This window comes from Entelurus aequoreus, linkage group LG02 (genome assembly GCF_033978785.1).
Source record: "Entelurus aequoreus isolate RoL-2023_Sb linkage group LG02, RoL_Eaeq_v1.1, whole genome shotgun sequence".
NCBI lineage: Eukaryota > Metazoa > Chordata > Actinopteri > Syngnathiformes > Syngnathidae > Entelurus > Entelurus aequoreus.
The window spans coordinates 32,544,846-32,568,602 of NC_084732.1; the positions used below are offsets into that span (position 1 = coordinate 32,544,846).

The 23,757-nt window shown below is 41.5% G+C and overlaps 1 protein-coding gene across 3 annotated transcripts in view; it reads right to left on the minus strand.

Annotated features, from left to right (window-relative positions):
• LOC133632656 (MAM domain-containing glycosylphosphatidylinositol anchor protein 1) overlaps positions 1-23,757 on the minus strand; it is a 596,928-nt gene that overhangs the window by 560,068 nt on the left and 13,103 nt on the right. The window contains exon 1 of one of the 3 annotated variants that reach the window (XM_062025227.1): positions 7,874-7,888. The exons of the other annotated variants lie outside the window; for them this stretch is intronic. The gene's annotated coding sequence lies outside the window, so the exon portion shown is untranslated. Of the gene's footprint in view, positions 1-7,873; positions 7,889-23,757 lie in introns of those variants that run through there. 3 annotated transcript variants of the gene reach the window in all.

Genomic DNA, 23,757 nt, shown 5'->3' on the forward strand with positions numbered 1-23,757 from the left:
GGCAGAAGGCGGGGTACACCCTGGACAAGTCGCCACCTCATCGCAGGGTCAACACATTTTGCACAATAAATATACTAAAACATAATAAATTTGCCCTAGTGTGTGAATGTTGTCTGTCTATCTGTTTTGGCCCTGCGATGAGGTGGCGACTTGTCCAGGGTGTACCCCACCTTCCGCCCGAATGAAGCTGAGATAGACTCCAGCACCCCCACGACCCCGAACGGGACAAGCGGTTGAAAAATGGATGGATGGATAATGTCGGTCAATCAATATATGCTAAACCAGAGATTCTCAAACTGTGGTACGTGGGCCATTAGTGGTACACAGGCTCCATCTAGTGGTACACCAAAGAATCCCTTAATCAGATATTCACACAGTGTTAATGTTCAAACTGTGTGTAATGTTACAGTGGCCAAAAATATGAAATATACTCGTTAAATAAAAAAAATATAGATAAACAGCTCTGATAAATTGATCTATCAATTAAAAGAAAACTTGTTTTGTTTAATAAAATTATACCCACACATTTAATAAAGTCAAATACGTACAAGGCAACACGAGAAGTATCCAACGCTTCTTTTTTCCAAAATAAATCTGTGGGCATCTACATCAATAATACCATTTGCCTGAGTGGCTGGACAGAACAAATAGATAGATTTTTCAATCACTGAAGAATTGTTACAAATAAGAATTGCGATTCATTTGAAACATTTTTTTTTTTTTTACACCCCTGTTTAGTTAGATCACTGATTAAAAGTCTACAGCTTTTCTACAAGTTCCATTTCTAGATCTATGGCTATCATTACCATCTTTAGCTATGTAGTATTTGCCATCACTGGTACTCTTCTGCTGTTACACCACAAATAAATAACAATAACACAATAAACAATAATAGCAACAGGTGGTACAGTGGGATACAATAAAATAGTGCAACATGTCAAAAGTGTCCTTAAGTGTATTTAATATTTAAAGGCCTACTGAAACCCACTCCTACCGACCACGCAGTCTGATAGTTTATAAATCAATGATGAAATCTTAACATTGCAACACATGTCAATACGGCCGGGTTAACTTATAAAGTGCAATTTTAAATTTCCCGCCACACTTCCGGTTGAAAACGTCTATGTATGAGGACGTATGCACGTGTAGTCACGGCGGCAACGGAAGTATTGGTACCCAATGTGTCACCATACAAAAAGCTCTGTTTTCATCGAAAAATTCCACAGTATTCTGGACATCTGTGTTGGTGAATCTTTTGCAATTTGTTTAATGAACAATGAAGACAACAAAGAAGAAAGCTGTAGGTGCGATCGGTGTATTAGCGGCGGACTACAGCAACACAACCAGGAGGACTTTGAGTTGGATAGCAGACGCGCTACCGTGAGTACAGCTTTGGCTTCCAAACATTTGATCGCTTGCCCGTGCGTGCGTGTCGCTATGTGCATGTCACGTACGTAACTTTGGGGAAATATATGTTTTTTGACGACTCTGATGGCGGCCGGGGTGTCGTCGAAAGCTACAACGCCCGCTGCCGCTCCGTAGCTAAGTTAGCTTCAATGGCGTTGTTAGCAACAGCATTGTTAAGCTTGGACAAGCTGGAAATTATTAACCGTGTATTTACATGTCCACGGTTTAATAGTATTGTTGATCTTTTGTCTATCCTTCCAGTCAGGGGTTTATTTATTTTGTTTCTACCTGCATTTGAGCACGATGCTATCACGTTAGCTCCGTAGCTGAAGAGCTTCACCGATGTATTGTCGTGGAGATAAAAGTCACTGTGAATGTCCATTTCGCGTTCTCGACTCTCATTTTCAAGAGGATATAGTATCCGAGGTGGTTTAAAATACTAATCCGTGAGCCACAATAGAAAAAGAAGAAAGTGTGGAATCCAATGAACCCTTGTACCTAAGTTACGGTCAGAGCGAAAAAAGATACGTCCTGCACTGCACTCTAGTCCTTCACTCTAACATTCCTCATCCACGAATCTTTCATCCTCGCTCAAATTAATGGGGTAATCGTCGCTTTCTCGGTCCGAATCTCTCTCGCTGCATTGTAAACAATAGGGAAATGTGAGCAGCCCTATCCCCTGTGACGTCACACTACTTCCGATATAGGCATGGCTTTTTTTTATCAGCGACCAAAAGTTGCGAACTTTATCGTCGTTGTTCTCTACTAAATCCTTTCAGCAAAAATATGGCAATATCGCGAAATTATCAAGTATGACACATAGAATGGATCTGCTATCCCCGTTTAAATAAAAAAAATCATTTCAGTAGGCCTTTAACTGTACTCTATGATCTGGTCTATGACTGTATGATCTGAGAAAATTATACACAGTTTAAAGAGTAAAGATTTAGAGCAGTGATTCTCAAACTGTGGTATGCAGGCTCCGTCTAGTAGTACGCCAAAAAATAATTGATTAAAGTACATTGTTTATTTTGCGATAGTCACAGACGGTGTTACTGTTCAATTTGTGTGTAATGTAAAAGTGGCCAAAATATTAAATATACATTTGAAATAAAACCTGCACCTCATTTTTTCTATGTGTGCGTGAGTGTGTGTGTGTGTGTGCGTGCGTTATTTTTTCTATGTGTGCGTGAGTGTGTGTGTGTGTGTGTGTGTGTGTGTGTGTGTGTGCGTGCGTGCATGCGTGTGTGTGTGTGTGTGGGGGGGGGCCTTGTAGCCCCACCTCCTCCCACAGAGACAGGTGACAATTGACAAGTGGCTTCACTTTGTTTATTTAAATACGCAATTAATAACTCATAAAGGTATGGGCATATTTGGAGGAAACTTTCAGGAAATGTCAGAAACGGGACGAGGAACAAGTGATTAGATTTTGGGGGCGATCCGGATTACTGTTTAGATTTTACTTTTTTTTTTTACTATTAGGAGGTGTATGTCTGCACTTTCTGGTCTATATTGCGTTACATCTAAGGCGCTAGCTAGTGTACAATATGAATCCTGTCCATGCAGCAACACCATCCATCATGGTTTCTTTACACTTGTGGTGAAGCAACTAGACTAGAACAATGCAGCAAAACACTCGATATGTGATTTTATTTAGGGCAGCCATCAGAGCCAAGCAGGCTGTAATGTGATATGAGGAGCTTAGTTAAAGCTTTTTCTCTGGCACCAAGGTCTGTAATTGATGTTCCATCAGTGTAATTCAATAAGAGCTGAATATCAGCACCTACTGTACAGTAGCTCCTTCCCACACACAAGCGGATAAATGGACAGGAAAAATATACAATATAGACCAACAATAACTCCATTGTGTGTTTGTGACGCGACTGCAAAATACTACTAAAAAGACATGCGATTTGAGTGTTGACGGTAAACGAAACATGTTTTTTTGAAGAGTTGATTAGCAATGGAAGCGAGGGTGAGGATGACACCCTGATAATGAACCGTTCCTTAATGTCATTGAACGCATCACTAGTGAAGGATATATATACATATCTTCATATATCCATATTTTGTGTTACTTATTAATTTTCATAGTCATATTACATATAGCTAATGTTCCATATTGTACTCTTTGCTTCTCTAATCATCTCATGACAAAGTGCTTGCACTGGGGATGGCCTTGGGGTGGAAGGCAGAGAGAAGGAATCCTCCTTGCTTCCCTTCAGGCCGACTCTAGATAAGAAGCACAATGAGCATGTGTTTGAGGTGAGACAAGTGAGGGCGGGGGGTTTGGGGGGATATTGAAGAAGAGAGTGTTTTCCGAGATTTTGTCAGATCAACTTGGGCTCCGCATTTATATGTGTTGTTCGAGGCTGGTCTCTATTCTCAAATAAATTACAAAATACATATTCTGTCCTTGGTGGTACTTTTGAGTTCAGTTTATATGTCATCTAAGGAACTTGGGACTGACCAGCATTTTACATCCCACTTGGAGGAACATCTGGTCAAACGCAACAATTTGGGGGCTTCGTCCGAGATGACACGCTGACAATTGGACCTTCTCTTGCAATCTTCTGGACAGACTCACATGGCTAAAACATAATTCAAGGTAAGCAGAACCTTTCTTTTTAGATAAAATCTGCATTAGGAGTCTGCCCAGAACTCTGTAAGTTAAACACTGCTTTGTACCCCAGACACAGATTGGTGATTTTGATGGATTGATTGCATTTTTGCCGAGCCTGCCATTGCATTAAAATTGTAAATAAGTGGTCAACTCACGTCATTGTGTCTCGATTACCGTGACGGGCAGTTTCATTGACGAGTGAACTAATAGTTGGGTGTGGCTCACCCTGGGTAGTTGGTCGCCGCCTAAAAGAGTAACGGGTTGGATGCCCTTCATATGGTACAGTAAATACTCCCTGGTTGTAAGATCCCTGTGACATCTTTATGTGCACTGAAACTAATGAATGGGTTGGAAGCCATTTGTAATAAAGTACAATAAATACTCCCTGGTTGCGAGTTCCATGCGACATTATCTTGTGCGCTAAAATTAAGGATCGTACGGGAGGAGGCCCTTCTGTACCATATGATAAATTCCACGGCTGGAGGCCATTTGTAATAAATACAATAAAGATTCCCTGGTTGCGAGGTCCAGGCGGCCCTGAAAGGTGCGCTAAAATTAAGGAAAAATAGACACAATGGCCAAGGAGTGTGACAGACAAGAATGTGATGACGGCTGGGGAAAATGTGATGAATGGTTATCGTTTAATGATCAATTGAATGTGCTTTTGGTAACAATGGAGTCCGCGGGGAGAGACAAAAAGGAACGAAGTAAAGTAGTTAAGGAGATGACTCGAGCACAGGGCGAGGAACCTAACGGGTTAAAAGAAGGCTTACAGAACTTATGTGCTCGAGAATTTAAGCATTTGACGAACGAGAAAAGGAAGCTAGAGGGAATTCGAGTAAGCAGGAGTTACATGGAAAAAAGAAAAGCTGCTAAAGAACTGAAAACAATTGAGATAAACATGAAGAAATGGACCGACTGGTCTTTCACCTGTCGCGCATGCGCAAGACAATTCAAACAACCCGCCCAGACTTTGACTAAGCCACCGCCCTATGACGTAAAGCCGGAGGCGTCTTTATACCCACTTTTGACAGTCACAGGAGGAGCCCTGGTGGTCGAAACAGAAACAAAGCTCTCTGGTCCACCCCCTACTCCTGTGACAATTGAGGGCGGTGTTCACACAGCCCCTCTAAAACTGAACCCTCCCCCAAAACTGACGCTGTCTCCTGAGTGTAAATCACCTCTGGTGCCTAAGCCCCAAAATAACAGCCACCCAGCGGAAAACCTCCCGAATATGCCTAATCTTACTAGACAGCAGATAATGCATGGGTCAACGCCAAACTCACTTTACACGCCAGACCATTTTGTTGCCATAAACAAATGCCCTCCCCCAGTAGATGACAGCCTCTCACGTGCACATCAGACATTCTTGAACAACACACAACAGAGCCAGACTTTGTGGTCTCCTGTAACTGTTAATGGCTCAATGGAAGGCTACATTGACCAACACCCACATGAACCACATGCATACAACACACGCTCAAAAAAGCTGGAGGGACACGCATATCCACTTTTTCCTGATAATAGCGGAAGATTTCAATATAAGCCTTTTGCTGTTGCAGACATGCAGGCCATTGTTGACAAACTCCCACCTGTGTCTGAAGGTGGGAGTCTTTGGCTTAACACGTTAGACATACTAACAGCAGGGTACACCCTCTCCGTAGCAGACTTTAGAGGCATTTTGTATCGTTGTGTTTCCACGCAAGATGGCCAAAATATGGAACAACAAGCAGGATTAATGGCTGAACCTCAGACCTTGCCGATAACACCATACATTCACGACATAGCTACTGCTATGCGCAGTCTCTTTCCTCTTTCGTGTCAAAATGCCACACCCACTTATCAGTGGAAAGATGGTGAGTCACCTTATGTATTCATAAACCAAGCTAAAGAGCAATGGTCACGTGCTACAGGTGTGCACCCCAGTAAAGAAGGGGAACACCGACAGTTTTTTAGACGAGCCGTACTTGACGCAATGCCAACTGTGGTGAAAAAAAGGATGGATGCTAATCCTGATATACCAGGAGCTGACGGTGCTACCTGGGAGAGGCACCTTATCCACCACATGCAGAATTGGACTAAGCAAGATGAAAATGATAAGGCTGAGGACAGAGCAGCAAGGAAACACCTCCTTAATTTACAAATTGATGTAGCAACAGAAAAAATTGTATAAAATGGACGCTACGGCAGTCCCACATTGTTCTCTTGCTCTTTGTCCCGCCTACCAAGCCAAGGACTTGGGTCCAATGGCAAAACAGGGAGTATCTGCCACTGATTGGGTAGACACCCAAATACCACACTTACAACATTCTGACTCAGTTGATATGTTTCGTATTTCCTGCTCTCAGACTGCTGACCTCGGGGTTCTACAACATCTTCAGGTCGCTCGAGAGCATGGGCAAGAACGAACAGACCATCCTGAAGCTGCTGACATGTTAAACACCCTCCCACTGACCGTTTGGTCTCAAGGTCCCACGGATGTTGGTTTTGCTGTCAATGCGACCCCTGTCTCTGTCAAAATTGACACCAGTAGTGTGGTACATGTCAGACAATACCCATAAAAACAACAAGCCATAGATGGCATTACAGAGACCATCTCGGGCCTTAAACAATCTAGAGTATTGGAACCCTCCACCTCTGAGTGGAACACACCTATTTTGCCTGTTCCAAAAACTGGCACCTCTGTGTACCGGAAGGAAAAGACTACGAAGTGACTATCTTTACAGACTCGGCTTATGCCTTCATGTCAGCTGTCATTGACCTTCTTAAATGGAAGAGAAATGGCTTCCTGACTGCTGAAGGACATCCGATTAAATACAAGACAGAAATGGAAGCACTGGAAACAGCGCTGCTCCTACCTAAAAGGATAGCTATTGTCAAGTGCAAGGGACACAGTAAGGAAAAAGGGACAGTAACTGATGGTAACAACTTTGCTGACTCCGTAGCTAAGCAGACTGCTGGCTATGACAAGACTGGAATTATCATGACTGCCACTGCCTGCCAGACAGAACTCCTACCTGCCCTGTCTGATGATGAAATCAGAAAACATCAGGAGCAGGCCTCACCACAAGAGAAAACTTTGTGGCTGAGAAGAGGCGCTAGACAAGACCCGACAGGTCTTTGGCGAGGGCCAAATGGTCACCTGTCCAGTGCAATAACAGTACTGAAATGAAGGCTAAAGGGCATTAATGGGAGCTTTTAAAAAAGAAAAGAAAAAAAAAGAAGTAACTAAATAGTAACTTTTCAAAGTAACGCATTACTTTTTGGTGTAAGTAACTGAGTTAGTAACCAAGTTACTTTTGAAATGAAGTAACTAGTAACTATAACTCATTACTGGTTTTCAGTAACTAACCCAACACAGCGTATGACTGAGGAGTCATAGTGTAACTTTGTGTGGTGTTTGAATTGTCCGACTTTTTGTGTGGCCATAAACGCACCAGTGGCTTAGTGGTATGCGTGTTGGTGACAGATGACAATTTGGTTTGGGCCTGGTTTGTACGGCAGAAAATGACTAGTTTTTCGATATAGAAGTTTTTTACTCATGTTTTTGGTGTGATTAGGGCCGAATATAAACAGTTTTGCTCAATAAAGTGATCGATATAATTCCTGTCCTCGGAGCATCTCGATAGACGTTACAATAATTGAACGGTGTTCAATTGAACGGTGTTGACGGACACTGTTAGGGCCGCTTGTTGTCACTGTCACTCAGAGTTGCATTGCAAAATTACACAGAATAAATGTGTTTATTTTGTTTAGAATTCAGATGGGTTTGATTTGGTGCGCGGCATATATTTGCTGTGCGCAGAGGACGCTTGAGCAGTGCGCAATTGCGCAGGCGCGCACCTTAGAGGGAACGTTGGTTCTGGTGTAGGCTCCATGGGTCCGCTGGTCTTTATGCTGCTTGTCTGGATTAGTGCCAGGTGCGTGGATTGCTGATTGCCTGGCGTGAAGTGCCCAGCGCGCGCAGGGGCGTGTCCTGGCATGCTGCCAATTTAGGTGCTGGTAGAACTTGCTGCCGATGAAAAGCGGGTTCGAGTCCGCGCCGTGACAAGTAGTACTGCAAATAAATTGTATTGTTCAAATGATTTAACATACTAAAAAAATCACCAGCTTGTACTAGCATGTGTATGCTGGCAATGATGTGTGTATTTTAAAGGTCCAGGATGCGACTCACTAAAACATACTCTGTACGGTCCCTGAAGAGTTATGAAATTTCAGTCTTCAGTCTGTTGGTTGGACATAAAATCCAGAATTCTTTATGACAAAAGAGCATGAAATAATCATCATTATTATCATCGAAGAACCAATGCTGCAAGTCACACAGGTGGTCGGCCATTGTTGTTTAAAGGTAGCCTTTTTGGGAGGGATTACACCATTGTGCCTCAGTACTTGGGCCACTATTGGCCCACATTATGGCCAATGTTTGACCCTGGAACTGACTCATTTTATTTCACATGGTAAGAAATATGATATTATATGTACTGTATCTTCCTCTCAGACTTCCAATAAGGACATCCTACTCCTTTGTCATTACTTCACTGTTGGGCAGTGTGATCGAGCTGAAGAAGCCATGACACAAAATGAATACGACCGGGGCTGAAAATTAAATATCACACTAAAAAGTTATTAATGCGTGAAATGTGATGTAATTGATCTAACAGGGAACAATTATTATATAAGTATATACATGTGTGCAAGAATATAGTGTTGTTGCTGTCCATCAGTAGACCAGCTGGTCCACCTCCCCACCCACCAGACACACACACACACACATCCTAACTTACACGTACACACCCCAGGAAAGGGTCATTTTTCACCGGGTAATTGGCGGCGAGGCACATCGCCCTTGGGATTCGATAATTCATAACCCCCTCCCTTCCGATATCGGATAGTGGGTAGAAATGGGCTGAGACAAGGGTTGAGGAGGGAGAGGAGGGGAGGACGGCTGCATCATTAGAGAGAAGAGGTAATGGTTCTTATTGATCTCCATCCCTTGCATCTCCGTCTCTCCATCACCATTTCATGTTTAAAACAACACCGATCCTCATTACCTCCACAGCCGCTGACATCCTGATAAGCAAGCGAGGAAAAGGAGGAAAAGAGCGTCACAAATAAATGAGTACACAACAACCTTTTTGTTGTCTTAATGACATACTTGCACAGAACAAGTCATTACTATCACAGTTTGGATGTATCCCCCTCCATAAAGTGACAAAAATGGACCCCAAAACACACTTTAAGAGCTCACAATGTTCGGTGCAAATATAGGTATTTTGTTTGTTCATTTTTCTTGTTGTTTTAATCGGACAAACATCATTATAATAAGTCCAGGACTAACCTATTGCTCCTTGAGTGTGTTTTTTTAGAAGGCAGTAACTTGCCAGCATGGATGGCACATCTCTACTTACAAATATCTGATTGCTCGCCAAGACGTTTGCTTTTTGCTGATGTTATACATTTTTTACAAGATTGCAAATTTATTATGCACACAGATGTAGCATAATACTTTGGCACTGACTCAGACCTTTGCTATTTTAGTTTTCTTATTTGGGATTCACATTGCTTTAATTTCATTGCAGTATTTCCTTAAATTATTTCTTATCGATTTATTTTCCAGTAAAAGTCTGCTAAAATCGAATCACAACCTTGATCATATCATATATACATTAGAAGAACTTTTTGTTCCTGGACAGGATGATTGGTTTTTCTTCTGCTGTCGGAATCTTCAGTCACCTTCTCCTCATTCAATGCGTTTTCTTTATTTTCATGACTATTTACATTGTAGATTGTCACTGAAGGCATCAAAACTATGAATGAACACATGTGGAGTTATGTACTTAACAAAAAAAGGTGAAATAACTGAAAACATGTTTTATATTCTAGTTTCTTCAAAATAGCCACCCTTTGCTCTGATTACTGCTTTGCACACTCTTGGCATTCTCTCGATGAGCCTCAAGCACACCCGTGAAGTGAAAACCATTTCAGGTGACTACCTCTTGAAGCTGATCGAGAGAATGCCAAGAGTGTGCAGAAAAGTAATTAGTAAAACATTAATAATAAGTGTGACCAGTAGATGGCAGTCACACATAAGAAATACGTCTAGACTGCAATAGGACGCCAGTAAACAACACCAAAACGTTGAATGTTCCATTGAGAATACAGAACATTACACACGGCGCTCAAAAAGCTATGAAGCCGCACCACTTGATGGATTGTCGGCGCATTACGGCTACATAGTCACACGTACTCTTCAACATACGAGTATTAGTATGGTGTGTGTATAAAGACCTCAAAATGGCGCCTATTAGCAGACATTTTATCGGGCATTTTGTTTCAAAATCTATGCAAAACCAACTTTTCTCACCTTTGGGTACCTGCTGATGTGTATTTGGGATCTGCATAAGTCCTGAAATTGTGCACGTGTCTGCCTTTGTAGTCTGTGCCGACACTGTAGTCGATAAGCTTCTTCTTTTTCTCTATCCTCTTGTTATGGGACATTCATCATCCGCTGTTTCCATTTCTAATATAAAGTAGCATAAAGGTCTAACTTACATCTGTCAGTCGACTCGCCATGGAAGCGCTAAAAACTACCGGTGTAGTGGGTTTACATAATAATAACGGAATTTTAGGTATTACAAAATTCCGGTCGGACGATTTTTCACGGGACACATTTTTGGCCTTGTTATTGCACTAGTGAGCCACGGATGAGAAGATGCTGCTCCGTTATTGATTTAAGTAAAGTCTGAATGTCATTAAAACAGTTAGCTCCATCTTCTGACAACTTCTTCCACTCCCGTCCTTGCACGCGACACCGCTACAACAAAGATGACAGGGAGAAGACGCTGCCGAAGTGGAGCCACGTAAATAAGACCACCCACAAAATGGCGCATCCTGAAGCGACGGTCAGAAGAAGACTTGAAGATGATCCGTAAAACATAATCTATGCAACATTTCGACCAAAGAACCACCATTACATGTTATGTAGACCACAAGGAAGTGTTTTACATTTAGAAAAAAATCATGATATGACCCCTTTAATGCGCCTTATAATCCGGTGCGCCTTTTGTATGAAAATAGACCTGACTAGACCCGCTCATCGGCAGTGCGCCTTATAATCCGGTGCGCCCTATGGTCCGGAAAATACGGTATATGTTTTGGGAGCACGGTTCCCGTGATCAAAGTACGTCTTTTTCCAGCCAAATTTTCAGTGCATTATTACTCAATAGTGGGAAAATAATACACTATATATAGCCATTCATACTGTAACTACCTGCTGGTGGAAATGTGTATTGTTCAAAATGTTTCAGTTTAATATGTTCCTCGAGAACCTGAACGCATTAACATCCCATAATAGTCATATGTCCCACTCAACTTTGTTACTTCCTCATTTAGTCAGTCGCTCCTCCTCAGTGAATGAAGGACAATCATGTTTTCTCCTCAATTTTCTTTCTCTGGACACTCTTGCGGACATGCCAGCAGTGTTCCTTTGACTGTAAGTTACCTTTGTCAGTAAACTTCATCAGCATAAAACTTTATCAACATAAACATCTTGAGCATCACAAACCTCTTCATCAACAAACATCTCCTTTAATAAAGAGTGACAAGAGAGAAGCTGACGTCGACTCATTGTATTGGCCGGACAACCCGAGGAGATTGAGGACCTAAATCAGTTGCCTTGTGCCGTCCTTTTGAGGTCACAAGTTTGGAATGTAGACCAAAATCTCCTTTACATGTATGTTAGTGTGTTATGATGGTCATTTTTCCCATGGTCTGTGAACACACCGTGTCGGTGGAAAATGAACAAGTGTTGTGTGTCTCGAAGTGAAGCATGGAGGCAGACCTGTGTGCACAGAGGAAATACTTGTTGGAACTGGGCCCGTTGTTAGCATACAATTGGCAATAAACGCTAAAAAGAGCGTCAGACTTTGTTTTGTTTGTTTTCTTCTGGATGCTGCATAACATTATATCACTTTATTTTGTTTGGTGTGTGCACCGCCACAATACATTAAGGGCAAACCCGGAATGTAGTTAGCGTAGCGCTTTAATTTTAAAGCCGTAAAAGTGTGTGATTGGCATACTTGCCAACCCTCCCGATTTTCCCGGGAGACTCCCGAATTTCAGTGCCCCTTCCGAAAATCTCCCGGGGCAACCATTCTCCTGATTTCCACCCGGACAACAATATTGGGGGCGTGCCTTTAGCGTACTCTACAACCTGTCGTCACGTCCGCTTTTCCTCCATACAAACAGCGTGCCGGCCCAGTCACATAATATATGCGGCTTGTACACAAACATAAGTGAATGCAAGGCATAGTTGGTCAACAGCCATACAGGTCACACTGAGGGTGGCCCTATAAACAACTTTAACACTGTTACAAATATGCGCCACACTGTGAACCCACACCAAACAAGAATGACAAACACATTGCGGGAGAACATCTGCACCGTAACACAACATAAACACAACAGAACAAATATCCACAACCCCTTGCAGCACTAACTATTCCGGGACGCTAAAACATACACCCCCGCTACCACCAAACCCCCCCCATCTCCCGAATTCGGGGGTCTCAAGGTTGGCAAGTATGATGATTGGTTTGAAAAAAGTGTCTTGACATGTTCTGATGTCTTGATCGACAATGAAAAAAAGTTTCCTTTCGACATCCTTTCATTTTTGTTGAGCTTTTATGTCATCTTACTTACTAAATCAGTCACAGTAACAATCTAAATGTTATGTTATCACAGCACGTTAATCGTAATCTGAACAGGGAAGTGAAGAACTACCCACCTCTTTCGATGCACGCAGCAGGTGTTTGCTGCAGAGATGTCTCTTCTCACGGCGAAAAATTGTCCTGTCTTGTCAGGAGATAAACTTGCCATGACTTTGAACTTGATATTTCCAGAGGGTAGCCTTTGCTTTGTCCATTTCTGCTCGCTTGTGGCTCATCAGTACCAAGTGAACTGCAGCCAAGGTCTCCCCGCTACGGCACGACCCGAGAGTCAAAAAGGACACGTGTGCGTTAATCGGCCGTTAAAAAAATGTGTGCCGTTATTGATAGTTAACTTTGTCAGCCTTAATATATATATATATATATATATATATATATATATATATATATATATATATATATATATATATATATATATATATATATATATATATATATATATATATATATATATATATATATAAATATGTACATATATATATATATATATATATAAATATGTACATAAGGACTGTCAAAATTAACAAGTTAACTCATGTGATTAATCACAAAAATCATGAACACAGATTAGTAATGCAATATATTTTGACTGTGCAAACTCTTTTACCTTTTTAAAAAAAAATAAAAGTTACATTTTGTAATTCCATCCATTAATCCATTTTCTATCACTTGTCCCCTTCGGGGTCCCAGCTGCACTCGGGCTGAAGTCAGGGTACACCCTGGACAAGTCGCCACCTAATTGCAGGGCCAACACAGATAGACAGACAACATTCACACTCACATTCACACACTAGGGCCAATTTAGTGTTGCCAATAAACCTGTCTTTGGAGGTGGGAGGAGGTTGGAGTCCCCGGAGAGAACCCACGCAGTCACGGGGAGAACATGCAAACTCCACACAAAAATACAGCGAGCCCGGGAATCAAATCTAGGACCTTCTCGCTGTGAGGCTTGAGCACTAACCACTGTTCCACTGTGATGCCAAATTTTGTAATTATATTAAGAAATTTAAAAGAAATTCCCTTTCAGAACTATTTTTGTATTTTAAATAATGAAGTTTTTGCACGGGCCTTCTAAATCCATGTTTCATTCGTTTATTGATTTTCAAATGATTCTCTTTTCTGCTTGACCAGTTGATCCAGTCAATGCGGTGTTTTACTGTCAGCTAAAATATGAAAGGACGCTTATAACCCTGTCAAGTGTCTTCTCCTCACTTTGTTTAAGCGCAACAAGCAAGTCATGTGACGCTATCGAGTGTCAGCTCACATCATATCAGTCGGATTCAAACTGATGTGTTTGTCTGGACTGTGGACTTTCTCCTTTCTGCCTTTAAAAGTTGGACTTCTTACTTCTATTCAGCAATGACATTTTATCATTTTATAGCTGCTGGGTGGGTGACTGATTAAAACTAATTCAATTGATTCATGTTGGTGTCTGCTGGTGTATTTTTAACGGTGTCCATTTTTTTTCATATAGGTGGTTTATTATAATAATATATCTCCTATATAAAAAAAAATGCCTTGCTATATGGATTTGCTTGCATCTGGATCCTTCCAAGCACACCATCACAACACCCGAGCGCCTCCCTCAGTGCACCCTCAGTGTGTTAAAAGTAGGTTCTGTTGTCTAGATTGTGCTTCAAAATAGCCTAGAAAAGGTGGTGCATATTATATTAGTGTGCTGCATGTCAACATGACTAAACGCCACAGGTAGGACCATAATATGCCATACATCTGGAGTGTCTCCATGGTGACAGCCAGTATACAAGCAACATCCTCATTTCAGTAGGGCCGCTTCTGCAATTGTACTTACACTGTAAAAAAAAATGCTTTAAAAAACGGTCATCTACTGGCAGCTACGGCTGCCAAACGAAAACCATAAAATTAAAGTAAAACATTGTAAACCAAATAATGATCAAAAACATTATATTTACAGAAGTTTTCATGAAACGTTTTGCGAAAAAATATCGTAATTTTACATATTTTTACTAAATTATTAAGATCAACCACCTTTAATAAAGTGACGATGCAAACAGTTCTGCAGAAAAATACCTTTATTTTACAGAGTTTTTCCAAATTATTACGATCAAACACCTTTAATGAAGTGACAATGCTGGCAGTTCCACAGAAAAATACCATTATTTTACAGATTTTTTCTGAATTGTTAAGATCAACCACCTTTAATAAAGTGACGATGCAAACAGTTCTGCAGAAAAATACCTTTATTCTAGTTAGATTGTTAGTATGGACAGACTTTTATATAACAAGCTACATATTTAATGAAAGATAATTACTGTAATTTTACATGAATTTGAAAGTAATTTAAGAAAACAGAAAATGCTATGTATAATTAATTTGGTATTTTTCTGTAAAAAAAATAGAAATGTACGTAGTTTGTCATTACTGGCATATTACTTAAAATAACAGGCGGATTGTTTATTTACAGATAATGTCTTCAATTCTACAGTTTTATAAACTATTTTAAAAAAAATTGAAAAAATTACAGTAGAAATTTAGAGTAAATTAACCATAAAAATAGAATTTTTTTTTTTTTTACAGTGTAGACTTAGACAAACTTTAATGATCCACAAGGGAAATAGTTTCACACAGTAGCTCAGTTTCAAAGGATGGAAAGGGTAAGGCTGGAAAGGATAATGCAGGTATTGACTAAAAATGTACCAGTAGCAGTAGCAATATAAAATAAACATATGAAATATTTACATAATATATATACAGTATATAAAATATACTGATATATTATTATATTATATTTTATATAATATACACAATATATATAATATTCACATATTATAGATACAGTTTATAATACATACTGATATATTATTATATTTTTATATAATACATACAATACATAACAAATCCCAATTACAATGTACAATATTACAGTATATGTAACAGCTGCAGCAAAACAAACAAACAAAACTAAAAAAATCCACAGTGGATCATCCACAACACGCCCAATAATAGTACACACATGTATAGTTTACAACCACTACGTTGTTTGGATCTTAGTAGATCAGACACGATATGTCTAATATTTTTAACTCTGGCAGTCCAAATATGTATAAACGGATGGAGAAATTCTCTCTCCATGGTCTGTCATCGCAGCGCAATTGCCTGCCTTTTCACAACCATTTGTGAGTAACTGTGCCAATTTGCACCGAGATTTCAGGTCTGCTAAATATAGACACAAAACTAGTGGCTACCAAACAGTTTCAGTCTTGATCAATCAAATTGCAAGTGCTAAATTTTTGTGGGAGTTCTGATAATCAGCATATATTCTGCATGTACAGCGCATTCTAAAAGTAATCCCAGCGCTTTAATTTTTCCACATGTTATATTACAGCCTTTTTCCAAAATAGAATAAGTTAATTTTAGTCCTCAAAATTCTACAGACTGTACCCCATAATGACAATGTAAAAAATGTTTTTCAAATTTGTTTAAAAAAAAAAAAAAATGCCATGACAAAGGCTGTGAATACTTATATACATCTGATTTTTGTGATTGTTTCAGTTTATTTCTAATACAAATGCCTTTAAAAAAAAGTGGCACATTTAGAGATGTCCGATAATATCGGACTGCCGATATTATTGGCCGATAAATGCTTTAAAATGTTATATTGGATATTATCGTATCGGTTTCAAAATTATCGGTATCGGTTTCAAAAAGTTACATTTATTTAAAACGCCGCTGAGTACACGGACGTAGGGGGAAGTACAGAGCGCCAATAAACCTTAAAGGCACTGCCTTTGCGTGCCGGCCCAGTCACATCATATCTACGGCTTTTCACACACACACACTAATGAATGCAAGGCATACTTGGTCAACAGCCATACAGGTCACACTGAGGGTATCTGTATAAACAACTTTAACACAGTTACAAATATGCGCCACACTGTGAACCCACACCAAACAAGAATGACAAACACATTTCGGGAGAACATCCGTACCGTAACACAACATAAACACAACAGAACAAATACCCAGAATCCCTTGCAGCACTATCTCTTCTCTGTTTATTTAAGATAAGCATTCCACATGTTTTAATACATGCAAACCTTGAGCAGATCAGGTCCTAAATATACTAAAATTGCTTCTATAAAAATACATTTAAATCAATATGATGAAAATTTTACAAAAACGAATTTTTTATATAAAACTAAATAAATAATAGACAAAAAATCATACACCAACATACATATACAGTACATATACTACATACAACAACATAATGTCTATTGCAATTAATAAAACAAAAAATTATGACAAAAACACATATATGTTTATATTACATCATATTATTTATACTTTTGTTAAATGTAAAATGAAATACTGATAGTGATAATAAATGTAGCCCTCACTTCGCACTGATTTCTAACTGTAACCATGGCAAATAATAGGCTCTTAGCCGCTGGTTGCCTCAACCTCCTGATAGCGAAAGAAAGGAGTCAGCCCATCGAATCAGAGCGTAATTATCCTAATTATTATTATGCAGCATTTGAAATACCCTGACATGTTAGTCATGTCAAATACAGAAAAAAGATATTAAAATCCAACACAAAAGCTACGACACCAGAAGTGCCCACTGCTACAGAATCAGTTGCTTTTCCTTTTTGACCTTTGACCTCACATTGCCGCCACTGATGGCCTCTCCCTTCTTCCTTTTGTTTCTGATGAAAGCAAACAAGTGTCCACCACTCCCTTCTAATAACAGGCATGTTCTGGAATTGCAAGGCTGAGGTGAGGCTGGGGGCAAAAGGCAGTCGATTGAAGAGATGGGGTCCTCGGGGGATAATCCATGTTTGGACGGCATGTCAAGGGTCAGCTATACCCCACAGAGCACGAGGACGCCGGCGAGCGATTACTCTGATTAGCCATGCATTTTTACTTCAAATCTACATGTGTGAGCCTAAGCGAGCGGGACAAAGCTGTATGAAGGGGGAAGTGTCCATGAATCCGGGATGCCCAGAGGTACTCATCAGCAGAAAAAAAATGTATGTCCTCGTCTTCTGACCCCCGCAGATAGCTTTAAAAAAATTAGCTTTTCTCAACTCAGTGACGGCCGGAGAAGCTATCATACCCCCTCTTTACGAGGCGCCTACATCAAAAGCTGTGTGTGAATCTCCGCCATTAATTATTAATAATTTGCCACAAAGAGTGTCTCGGGGTCTCTGCATTCCTCTTAGAAGTGCAGCAGACGTCCCTCCTGATGTGTGTGTGTGTGCGTGCGTGCGTGCGTGCGTGCGTGCACGTGCCAATGCATGTGTGTGTTATTGTGCCCTACTGATGGTAGTTGCATCCAAGGTAGCCTTGCAACTACTACTCATTGGCCTTGTGGTTAGGAGTGTCCGCCCTGAGATCGGTAGGTTGTGAGTTCAAACCCCGGCCGAGTCATACCAATGACTATAAAAATGGGACCCATTACCTCCCTGCTTGGCACTCTCCATCAAGGGTTGGAATTGGGGGTTAAATCGCCAAAAATGATTCCCGGGCGCGGCCACAGCTCCTGCTCACTGCTCCCCTCACCTCCCAGGGGGCGATCAAGGGTGATGGGTCAAATGCAGAGAATAATTTCGCCACACCTAGTGTGTGTGTGACAATCATTGGTACTTCAACTTTAACATTTTAACACACACATGCAATTAGCACACTGGTCCAATGCAGGCTAAATCTGCCCTGGGTCTTAACTGGATGCGGTCCTGATATTTTGCCCGTGTCTGTAAATAGGCCCTATTCCACCGCAGGAACTTCCTCCTGTGTTTCCACCAAAAACTACCCGGGTAGATTTAGTTCTTCGATAACCTTTCAGAGTTCCTCCGAGCTAGGTGGGACTTTTCTAAGCCACCCGGAACCTCTTCGAGGGGCGGGCTGTGTTGTCGAACTATGATTGGTTGAACACAGTTGGGAGCGGTCCTAAAACTTATTTTTCAAACACACGACTGCCAGTGGAATATACGCGGCGACTTATTTCTTGTGTATTTCTATTACAACAAACTAGACAGAGAGATTTTTTTTTTTAAAAAGGACCTTTCGAAATGCAAATGTTTTTTGTTTTTTTTTACCAAGTGTAGAAACGCTGACAAAATAAATACACAAAAATCTAATCCACTGCTGTGGATGTCGCTATGTTTCTTTTTCACTCCTGATACGACACAGAGTGTTGGCCGATACCGATATTTATTATAAGACAATAGCAGCAGGAATTATCGTACATACTGTACTTTTACAATTTTGTAGTGTGGAATACTAACAAATGTTACTCAACAAACAATAGTATGCATGAAAACAGTAACTTTATGATACTGTAGATTTATGCCTTTGAAAAAAGTGTTTGTGTTTTGGCCACACCTAGTGGTCACAATAGTTCAAAAAGCTATGACAGAGTAAATTGAATGATGAGGACATGTTTGTTACTGGAGACTTTCTAATACGCTTCTGCCTTGCAGACTTAGTATCTGTAGGTAATATGCAACTATAATGATTTGATACTTGTTTATATTGTCGTGTTTTAGACAGCAATATTGTTCAATTAAGGACACTTAGGGCCTGATCTACTTAAGGCAGCGGTGGGCGGTCAGAGCCAGCAAGGCCTTCTCTGCTGGCCTAACAACCAGAAATCATGATCATAATTAAAGATACAATTATTTTTTAATTTACATTCCCTAAATATCTAAAAGTATTCATATTCTCTTCATGTCATATTATGCTACTTCCAGCGCTGTTGTTTTTAGTTTTAGTTTAGACTTCATCAAAGGACTCCACAGACCCATCCCGCCATGCCCTCTCCATCCGAGAGGAGGATGTGCACCGGCAGTTCTTGAAGCTGAACACACGGAAGGCCCCCGGGCCAGATGGCGTCTCTCCCTCCCCCCTGGTACACTGTGCGGATCAGCTGGCTCCTGTCTTCACTGACATGTTTAACGCCACTCTGGAGCTATACCGCGTGCCGTCCTGCTTCAAGACCTCCACTCGTCCCTGTCCCCAAGAAACCACGGATCACAAGACTTAACGACTACAGGCCAGTGGCGCTGACGTCTGTGGTCATGAGGTTTTTTGAGCGCTTAGTCCTCAAGGACATTACCGCCCCTTTCCTGGACCCACTGCAGTTCGCCTACAGAGCCAACAGGTCTGTGAATGATGCAGTGAACCTGGCCCTCCACTTCATCCTGGAGCATCTGGACTCCCCAGTAACCTACGCCAGGATCCTGTTTGTGGACTTCAGCTCTGCCCTCAACACCATCCTCCCTGGACTGCTACGAGACAAGCTCTACCAGCTCAGCGTGCCCAACTCCCTCTGCAGTTGGATCAACGACTTCCTGTCGGACCGAAGACAGCACGTGCGGCTGGGAAAGATTGTCTCGGACCGTCGAACCGCGAACACTGGTACTCCTCAGGGCTGTGTACTTTCCCCCTGGCTCTTCTCCCTGTACACAAATTGCTGCACCTCCAGTCACCATTCAGTAAAGCTGCTCAAGTTTGCGAACGACACCACCCTCATTGGGCTCATCTCGGATGGCGATGAGTTTGCCTACAGGAGAGAGGTGGACCAGCTGGCATCCTGGTGCAGCCTCAACAACCTGGAGCTGAATGCCCAGAAGACAGTGGAGATGATCATGGACTTCAGCCCCACCATCCCCTCTCACCCTGATTGACTCTCCCACTCCCGTCTCTATCGTGGACTCCTTCCGTTTCCTGGGCACCACCATACCCAGGACCTCAAGTGGGAGCCGAACATCAGCTCCCTCAACAAGAAAGCCCAGCAGAGGATGTATTTCCTGCGGCAGCTGAGGAAACTTAAGCTGCCGACCGAGATGCTGGTGCAGTTCTACTCAGCCATCATCGAGTCCATTCTCACCTCCTCCATCACCGTGGGGTTCCCCGGCGAGACAATCCGGAACAATCATCGACTGTAGCGCATCGTACGTGCTGCTGAGAATGTTATTGGCTGCAGGCTCCCATCCCTCCAGGACCTGTTCTCCTCCAGGACCAGGAGGCGTGCGGGTCGGATCACAGCTGACTCTTCTCACCCTGGACACAAACTATTCTACCCTCTCCCCTCAGGCAGGAGACTACAGTCCATCCAGACCCACACCTCCCGCCACCTGAACAGTTTTTACCCCTCGGCCATCAGACACATGAACAATAACAAGATCTGATAGCTCAGTTACAGCTCATTTTATTACCTATTCTGTGTTATATGTGTTTTATGTTGCACCATTGCACCAAGAAAAATTCCTAGTGTGTGAACCCGTTCTCAAACAATGGCAATAAAAACTATTCTGATTCTGATTCTGATTTGGATTGTATCCAATCAGAATTCAGCTAGCTTATGTTGCCATGCTGTACAAAATCTGCCAGAGGCCTTCAGAATCAACAATGCGGGCGTCCGTGCACTGTAAGCGATCGGGGACATACAGTGACAGACAGTTGCGATAGCCAATCAGATCATGAGTTGTTGTCAGAAGGCCTTCTAGATGGTCTCACGTTGAACGTGACTTTTACGCGCCCTGTGATTGGCTACTCATCGGGACCGTTAGTGGATGAATTAGAAAACACATAGAGTTAAGAGACAGTTGCGATAGCCAATAAGATCACAAGTTGTTGACACTAAAAGTTGTAAACTCTTGTTAGTGTGTCATGCTTGTCATTTAATTAACATTGTTAAATGTGTATTTGTCGCCATCATGTGGTCAGGGCAGTTAATATATCTTTGGGAAGTGTGTACTTTGAATCAAACTTTATTGACCGGAAGTTGTATAAACCAAGCAGAGAAATTTACGGTATATGTTTTAATTGCTGATGCGTTTTAATTGACTTTTAAATGCGCCAGAAAATAACCCGTTTTGTATACTATTGATGTGGTTCAATGCACAGTAGGGTGTAAATGTGTTCCTGTATAGTATTTCTCCAGCAATGGTCATGTGGTGACATCAATTATGGTACTGACCCCGAAAGGGACAAGCGGTGGAAAAAGGATGGATGGAGAGGTAATCATTGGAGTCGGAGATCACTGAAGGCCTAGGTGGGAAACGCACGGCCCGCCACTGACTTAAGGTGTACTAAAACATTTGCAAACCTAACAGCGAACACAAGCTGATCTACTAAACTAGTGCAAAGAGGATTGTGACAAATCCATTTAGCGTGTCTGTTCATGATTATTTTTACATATTTGTTTTATTCTGTTTTATGTATACAATGTTCTTTACTTATTGTGCTTTTTCTTTATTATTATGTTTAATCTTTTGCCTTTCTGTTTTAATCTGCACAGCACTTTGGGCAGTAGTTTATTTTAAAATTGTGCTATATAAATAAATCAACCTTGATCAACCTTAATATGCAGAATACATACTGATCATCAGAACGCCCACAACACGGAGAGGAGAAGATTCTAAGGTTGTTATTCAGCTTGGCAATTTGAGGGGGGGTCACCCACATCTGCGGTCCTCTCCAAGGTTTCTCATAGTCATTCCCATTGACATCCCACTGGGTTGTGAGTTTTTCCTTGCCTTTTTGTGGGCTCTGAAACGAGGATGTCGTCGTGGCTTGTCCATTGTATGTGTCATACTTGATCATTTCGCGATATTGGCATATTTTTGCTGAAAGGATTTAGTAGAGAACATTGACGATAAAGTTCGCAATTTTTGGTCACTGATAAAAAAAAGCCTTGCCTGTGCCGGAAGTAGCGTGACGTCACAGGTTAAAGGGCTCCTCACATTTCCCCATTGTTTACACCAGCAGCGAGAGCGATTCAGACCGAGAAAGCGACAATTACCCCATTAATTTGAGCGAGGATGAAAGATTTGTGGATGAGGAACATGAGAGTGAAGGACTAGAGTGCAGTGCAGGACGTATCTTTTTTCGCTCTGACCGTAACTTAGGTGCAAGCTGGCTTATTGGATTCCACACTTTTTCCTTTTTCTATTGTGGATCACGGATTTGTATTTTAAACCACCTCGGATACTATATCCTCTTGAAAATGATAGTCGAGAACGCGAAATGGACATTCACAGTGACTTTTATCTCCACGACAATACATCGGCAAAGCACTTTAGCTACGGAGCTAACGTGATAGCATCGTGCTTAAATCCAGATAGAAACAAAAGAAATAAGCACCTGACAGGAAGGATAGACAAAAGATCAACAATACTACCAAACACTGGACATGTAACCACACGGTTAATGCTGTACCGCCTGACGAAGCCTAGCAATGCTGTTGCTAACGACGCTATTGAAGCTAACTTAGCTACGGGACCTCGACAGAGCTATGCTAAAAACACTAGCTATCCACCTACGCTAGCCCTCATCTGCTCATCAACACCCGTTGTGAGCGTTCCAGCGATCGACGGTGCGACGAAGGACTTCACCCGATCATCGATGCGGTCGGCGGCTAGCGTCGGATAGCGCGTCTGCTATCCAACTCAAAGTCCTCCTGGTTGTGTTGCTGCAGCCGGCCGCTAATACACCGATCCCACCTACAGCTTTCTTCTTTGCAGTCTTCATTGTTCATTAAACAAATTGCAAAAGATTCACCAACACAGATGTCCAGAATACTGTGGAATTTTGCAAACAGAGCTGTTTCTATTGGGATACAATGTGTCCGGATACTTCCGCTTCAACCATCGACGTCACGCGCAAACGTCATCATACATAGACGTTTTCAACCGGAAGTTTCCCGGGAAATTTAAAATTGCACTTTATAAGTTAACCCGGCCATATTGGCATGTGTTGCAACGTTAAGATTTCATCATTGATATATAAACTATCAGACTGCGTGGTCGGTAGTAGTGGGTTTCAGTAGGCCTTTAATTGAGTGCTGCATTACACAAGGTCTGATGTGAGCGTCCATTGAGTCAGCAATGAGGCAGATATGACAATTGACTCAGCTTTGTCATTATTTCCAGCAGCAATCCCAGCACCAGATCTCAGAGGCCAATTACGATTTTAGCGAAGAGGAGATTAATCCAGCAGGAGTCAGACTGGTTT